The sequence below is a fragment of the Ursus maritimus genome, unplaced genomic scaffold (assembly GCF_017311325.1).
Source record: "Ursus maritimus isolate PB19 unplaced genomic scaffold, ASM1731132v1 scaffold_2, whole genome shotgun sequence".
Lineage (NCBI taxonomy): Eukaryota > Metazoa > Chordata > Mammalia > Carnivora > Ursidae > Ursus > Ursus maritimus.
In genome coordinates, this window is record NW_024424452.1 from 74,426,043 (window position 1) to 74,433,663 (window position 7,621).

At 46.0% G+C, this 7,621-nt stretch overlaps 1 protein-coding gene across 4 annotated transcripts in view; it reads right to left on the bottom strand.

The window, feature by feature from the left end:
- The window catches only part of SCYL3 (SCY1 like pseudokinase 3), a 39,123-nt gene extending 33,747 nt beyond the window's left edge, over positions 1-5,376 (bottom strand). The window contains exon 1 of one of the 4 annotated variants that reach the window (XM_040636198.1): positions 4,687-5,376. The gene's annotated coding sequence lies outside the window, so the exon portion shown is untranslated. The remainder of the gene's footprint in view (positions 1-4,686) is intronic. The other 3 variants (XM_008695930.2, XM_040636197.1, XM_040636196.1) reach the window with 3 other exon arrangements.
- Positions 5,377-7,621: the final 2,245 nt, after the last annotated feature.

Here is a 7,621-nt window from a genome sequence, read left to right on the forward strand (position 1 = left end):
CTGCTCCCCCTCAAGCGGCCATTTGACACTAAAAATGGCAAATGCTCCGCCAGTTACCAGCCATGCTTGTCAAGCAACCACCAACGGCTCTACAGAAAATGCACTTAACTAGTCACCGGCAGTTACTGCCCTTCCGCAACGCCCCATCCCCTCCCACGGAGACCATTCCAGAGCACGAGGGCGATCAAAACCAGGATAAGATCATCTAGGCTCCCTAACCCGGGCACACACCCTGCCTCACAGGAAAGGGCTGCAACATCTGATTACTCATCGGTGAGAAAACTTCCGTATAATAGTATACAAAACAACAGCTTAAAATTATGAAAAGAACATTACAACCTAGAGAGTATTTCTAATAACGAAGAAAAACATGTTACCAAGTGGGGAGCTCACACGGGGCAAGCAAAGCAGTGCAACACCAGCAGAACAAGGGGAAAGGGAAGAGACAAGTCACTGAACGCAAAGGGCGGTGACCATGACAAAGAGTGCACCCTCACTGTTCCTCTCGCTTGCGCTAAGTACACAGGGGAAAGAAAGTGCAAAACTGTATCATCCCAAATGCTACAGAACCCACACATACATGAAATTCCAGAAAATGCAAACTACCCTATAATGACAGAACATAAATCAGTGGTTGCCTGGGGCGGGGGCCATGGTAGAGGGGCTGGGGGAGAAGAGAGGACTGCAGAGGGGTGTAAGGAAACTTTGGGGGGAATACAATCATTATCTTGATTGTGGTGACAGGTGATTACAAATACCAAAACTTATAAAACTGTGCGCTTTAAAATATGTTTGGTTTATTACGGGTCAATTATACCTCAATAACATTGTTTCAAAGAGAAATATACATTATATATCTACGTCTCCATCTAAGCATGTATCTACATATATATACAGCTACGTACACAGAAAGACTTGAAAACACATGCTCAAGTATTGAGAGAGGTTTGCGGCAGGTGTCAGATCACGGTAATTCACAGGCAGGCAGACACATGTCCGCACCTCCCCAATCTGTTACAATAAAAAATATCTTTCTCTAGAACAGGGATACAAATTCCCACGGTTACGGCAGGACTGAGGAGCAGTCCCGCGGCGTCCCTAGAGTAGCACAGGGCCTACCGTGGGTGGCAGTCACCTGCCCAGGAGGCTTGCGCTCTAAAAGGAGCAGCCCTCCCCAAGTTCCAACCAGCACTGCAGCTCCCGAGCTGCCAGATCATGCCGTTTACCGTAAGGATCCAAGAGCCTGAAGATTTATGTGGAAATTTCCATACTTTTCAATGTTAGTTCAAATTATTTAAACCTGGAGAGGCCAAACTACATGTTTGAAAAACTGTGTGTCGGTTTGCAGCTCTGGCTTTACCATAGTGTAAAAAAATAAAACATAAAGAGGGTTCTTAACTAACTCTGGCAACGTAGCAAGAAGTTGCTAGTTCTAAATAACACGGCCAAACATTCTACATAGATCTTTAAAAATTCCAGTTAAAAAATCCCATCCTTTAAATAAATATATATCCAACAATCATACACAGACCCACTACTGAGATTTTCCCCCCACTTTCGTCAAGTTCCACACAACACTGTGTTACCAGAGTATGAAATGCTGCTCAAGACACATACCTAACACACAGAATTCCAAGTGCCCACAGACCCACACACATCACCCTACAAGGAGCACAACACGTGCAAGGGCTAAAGCTATCTAAAGCTGAAATTATTCAAAATCCAAGAATATTTCTGAGGATAAGAACTAAATCGTCTTTGTAACAAACCCACTGAGCTGCTACCTACTTTGCAATGTAGCTTAAGAACAGTAGGGGGGAAAAAGCAGTATTAAAAATGCCAAGTATCTCAACTGTATGTCCTAGTCACTACTAGGACTACAAACAAATAAAATGAGTGTTCATGTAGGCTCACAGGGAAAAGCAACTATTGTTTAGTCCCCTGTTCTGGAATGGTGTGGTGCCCGCGCTACCTTTGACAATCCCCCCGCCAAACTGAGGGTCATGTTCAGTACTTGGGTCTTGTTCCTCTCCTCTAGGGCAAAGTTAATCGGTCAGGCGCCTGCCTTCCCTGGGCCAAAGGCCTGTCAATTCACACGTGAGCCTGGATGCAAGATAATGGCTTGCATCGTGAGTTCTAAGGACACCCTATGCTGATGGATATTTTGTTATCTGGCGATAACGTAACCCTGGCCCACTGCTTTGATCATGGCCTGGATGAAGAGCTAAAATGGACAGATCCTTGCCTGCCTCAGGAATCTGAATGAACAAGAGATATTTCTATTAGCTACGGGTAAAAGGACGCCATGTAGAGTCAAGGCTACGGGGAGCCAAAGCCATGAAGAAGCAGAAACTTGGCCAGCACAGAGGAAGGCAGCTGGCAGCAGAAGGAAAAGCAAAGGCTGGGAGCAGCTTAGTCAGATTTATAGGGGCGCATTACATTATAGCCTCCATGTTGAGGCTTTGGGAAGCCCAAATCGGGAAGCTGCAAATCCATTTCCTCCCTGCCTCGCTGACATCCCTACAATCAGGGGTAGCCAGAGGTCCATCTGAGGTAGCTTGAATGGGTCAATGTTCTTTGAAACCAATTGCCATTTCGTCAGCAGAAAACTCTATAACTCCTTGGTTTGAAAAACCAGTCAGACTAGAGCAATTAGAGAAGGGATACTTTGAAAAGTGTGTATCTGAGGCTAGTCTAACTTCCTTCTCTCTTTGCCACAAAACAGCTCTCCAACATCAACACATAAGGAACTTCAAGAAAACGAAAATCCTCTTCGCGGAATATCATGGTGTTTGTTTAGGTTTGTTATTCGTCCCCAAAGGAGATAAGATGGTCACCAGGATTGAGGAGCGGGGCTCTGGCTAAATGAACGGAGTCTGCAGAGGCACAGCAATGGACATTTACTTAGTCATTTTTTTGAAGATTTTATTTTTTTGACAGAGAGAGAGCGCACACAAGCAGGGGGACTGGCAGAGGGAGAGGGAGAAGCAGCCCCCCCTGCAGGGCTCATCCCAGGGTCCTGGGATCATGACCTGAGCGGAAGGCAGACACTTAACCGACTGAACCACCCAGGCGCCGAACTTAGTCATTTCTAAATAGCAAAATACATCCTTGTGGAAACACTGGGCTTTTCAACACCTAGAGTTATGAAAGCTTTATGAGGTTCAAACTGGTAATTTTTCTTAGCAGTGTATATTTTGGGCCTAAGACACTAAGAAATACAACTTAAAAAAAAAGAAATGACTCCCTTTCTTGAGAGAAAGGATGCCACTTTGCTGTTTTGAAAGCACGATTAACCTTGACCTTGACAGAAGTCTACCTATACCAGGAGTGCAATGCTCTCCAAGTAGCAGGGATTACAGCCTACGTGCAGTGCAAACTTTATTAGGTGGCAATAAAAAGATGTGCTGTTGACTGCTTTGAAATAAAAAAGTCACAAGAAAAAAAAGTCACAAAAAGAAAAGGATTGTCTAATACTGTGACCCCAGCATAGTTATTTCGCAGAATTTACCATCCCCACTTCCTGTAATAAAATGTTGCGGAGGCAGTTTCTGACTTGAATAGGCATCAAGGTCTTCTCTTTAAAAACTGGTTCACCTATTTTCCTCCAACTTTTGCTTCCTTGGGCAGCACATCACATTTCTGGGCCACCTGTGGATTATGCAAGCGCTAGTCCAGGTCACGGGGCAACTCATACACTCAACTAAGAAATCCATGGCATCTGGGGAACTCTCTCTTCTTCCTCAAAATTTAATCGAGATGATCTTGGTTCTAGCTCTCTCTGCTCAGATGTTCCAAAGATAATGGCTTGCATCGTGAGTTCTAAGGACACCCTATGCTGATTGATATTTTGTTATCCGGCGATAACGTAACCCTGGCCCATTGCTTTGATCTGTTTCAAGTACATATTCCCTGCATTGAACTCAGTCCAGCACTGCTAGCTGACCAGCGATACATAACGAAGCCTTTATGGACCAAAAGAAGTATGATTTCAGCTAGGATTTGAGATGTTACGTGGATATGCACGCAGGTCGTTAAAAACTACAGTAAACGGTGATTCCGGAATTCAGGACCCTACTCCGTATTCACATGGTTTCCTAAACACATTCTTCCAAGAAATGTTTCGTCTTTATTCTAATTAAAAAGCACTGTGCAAGCACAGAGCCAGCTGGGCCTCCGGGGGCCCGGCACTCGTCTTGGAGCAAGAACGCAGGCGGCTTCCCGGGGCGGGCGCGACCCCCGGTTCCCACCGCTCGGGCAGCGCCGCCCGGCTCCGTCTCGCCGCGCACACTCGTCCGACCCGCGGCGGGGAGTGCGGCACTGGGGCCAACGGGGTCCCACCGCCACCGCTGGGGGTGGCCGGGGGGCGGGGGCGGCGCTCCCGCTCGCTGGCCCCTCACCTTCCACACCTGCCCGCGCGGCCCGGCTCCGCGGCTTCCTTCGCTAGCTCCGGCCGCCAGCTACGCGCCGGGCGGGGGTGGCCCGCGAAGCCCAGATCCCAAGGGCGCCCCGGAACAAGCAGGGGGAGGCTGAGGGGCGGAGGACACAGCTCAACCGGCAGCCGCGCCGCGCCGAGCGCGGACCCGCGAGTGGGGCGCGCGCCCACCGCCTCCGCTCCCGGCCCGGCCCCTCCCCCGCGGCCCGGTCCCGCACTGACGGAGAACGCGGCGCAGGGCTCCCTGTTACCTGCGGGAGGGCGGCGGTGGAGGCGGCCGAGGGTCTTGGTTCCGGTCCCCTCTTCGCCCCCTGTTGACACCGACCACCCTCGCCTACCCTGTGAGGCTGTGGCCACTACACCCACAATCTTCAGGGGGTATGCTCCCTCCGACACCATAGAGATGGGTCCGGAAACCGGACAGAACGCCTGCCTTCAGCCCTCCGACGCCACCACTGAGGCGAACGAACCCGGAATCGAGATAGAGCGGCCGCACAGGTGACTCCTAGGCCGATGCCTTCTTGAGTGCGGGCGCCGGTGCTGGTCTCGGCTTCACTTCCCGCTCCCAGTGGCCTGGTTGGTCTGTGAAGCTGTTTCCTCTCTTGGCGTTTAAGTTGAACTCGCAAGTTTGTCTTGATTTTAATCTTTAGGCCTTTAGCCGCGCAGTTTTAATGTGATATCCGCCCGAACCTAAAATGGCCGCCGTCGCCTCTGACAAATGGTAAAGGGGCGGGGCGCAGCAGAGAAGTATGGAAATTAGCCTGGACTTTTAGGAGCGTGACGTCGCTCAACCCGGCGGCCGGGGTTGGTTGCGTTGCGTGGCCCGAAGTCGTGCAGAACGCCGGCTGAAGCTGGCGGAGGTGGAGGTTGTTCCGGCTTAAGCCACTGAGACGGGAAGTTTAAAATTACGCTTGATTCCAGAAGAGTAAATTGGGACTAATCATATTAATAGTACTTATTAGTAATATTAATGGTTTCTACTTAATAGGATGTGAGAATAAAGGGAATATACCTAATAGTTTTGAAACGACTTAAACTGAGTTTTCCCTGTTCTCATCGCTACTACTGAATGCTCTTCACCCTCATTGTTGACAGCTGACCTAAATAATTTGATCATCCCAAACTTTCAGGTTCTTTCTGGTAGATGAAAAGGTTTAAGATATAAGGATCCTACAATTTCCTCATGTGGTTAAATGAAGGCAAACAAGCCAAGTTTTGCTCCTTGTTCAGAAATGTATTGAACAAATGTTTATTAGGAAGCAGACACGTACAGTATTTAACACGCTGGATAAGCTTGACAAAGCTGAGCGCTCTGTTCTGGGTCAGGACTGTCCTACAGAAACTGAATTCAGACACATATGTAACTTTAAATTTTTAGTAGCCACATTAAAAACAGTAAAAGAAAAAAATGAGGTGAAGTAAATTTTAATACATTTTAACACAATATATCCAGAAGATTGTCATTTAAACATACATTCAATATAAAAAATTGTTGAGATATTTTACGCTTTTGTACTGTCTTCAAATCTGATATATACATATATTTTTTTAAACAATTTGGACTAACCATGTTTTAATGCTCCGTAGTCTCTTGTGGGTAGTGACTACCATATTGGAGAAGAATACAGTCTGGGCGAAGTGACCACCACCTTGCACTAGAAAGTTGAGAAGCAGAAGTGCAGTGCTCCAGAGGCAGAATTCTGTTATCAGTGTAGTCAGTATCTGGCAACCAGAAATCTTTCGGACCAGTGGTAGAGCCAGCACCCTCAAATGGCATCTCCAAAGGTGGAGGACACCTTGAATTTCTAGACTCTGTTTATTCAGATGTAGAGAGCATTTTCTAAAATAGTTTAAACAATTCACCCATCGTGAATTCTTTTGAAAGTCCATTTCTAGTATTCATCATGATAATTAATAAGCTGTTATTTTTGTCAATAAATACCCATTTCTGACACTCATTATGATAATTAACAAAACATCCGGTGTCATCATAAAAATCCAGGTGGCTAAAGTATTTGTAGTTCCACCTCTGGAATGTAGCCTTTCTGGTGTGATTCCAGCTAGCTACCTCTAGGGCGTGGATTACTAGAATGCTAGCTGCTTCACAATTAACTCACACAGAACATTACACCGTCAATGCTGAAGTAATTTCAAGTTGGCAACAGACATCATGATATCCATGTCGTAAGGAATATCGGCCCGCTTTGTAAACTCTAAACACTATACAAGTGTTGCAGAACATAAACCTCATGTTACAGACTTATGTTTATGCCACGAATATTTAACACACACCTTTTCTGTGTCACGTACTGAGCTAAGAAAGAAGGAAGAGGAAGACACAATCATCGCCAAAAAGTGGGCTCAAGGGGCCCAAATAAAACTTTTTTTTTTTTTTAAGTGATTGAGGATGTGTGAGTAGCTTAATGCTAGAAATGTTGTCTTAGTTTTGCAAAGTGCCCTGCCCACCACCACCAACCTACGAAGTTTCAAGCCACTGTTGTCCGATGCTGGGTATGAGCTAAATGACCCTACACTTCCCTGATTCCTCTAAGGCTTTCCTGACATTTGCTCCTTGTTTACTTACTCAATATAGCGAACACTTTATAAATGTTCCTGGTGTACCAGCCTCTCTGCTCTACAGACTGGAAACATCAGCAAACAAAGCAAGATTAATTCCCTGTTCTCATAGGCCTCAAATTTAGGAGGTTGATGGGTTAGGGGAGAAATAGACACTAAGCATATAAACGAACAAAGGTCAGTTTGTACAATGGTAAGTTCTATTAAAAAATAAAACAAGGTGTTGAGGAGGAGCAATTCTACTCTGTTCTTCAAGATTCTTCCAGCTGTACTGAGAATTAAATTGACATGAGAAAATCAAACAAATCAAACAAAAGTTTAATAACATGTGTACCTCCCGTACACATGGGAAAGACCCAGGAAAACTAAGTAACTCACCAAAATGACCAAAACCATCACCTTAAATACTATCTCCAGCTAAAGACAGAAGGGGTAGAGGTGGGGGGGGGGATTTTGGGAAGGTTACCAAGAAAAGCCCAGTAAACAAGGATAAGGTTTAAATCCATTCCTTCTCCATCAATAACAGTTTCTAGAGATTTAGGGCTACCCTCTTTTATGAATGGAAATTTCCCTTCTATATGTAAATAGCTCTTACAAAAGGGTAACTTC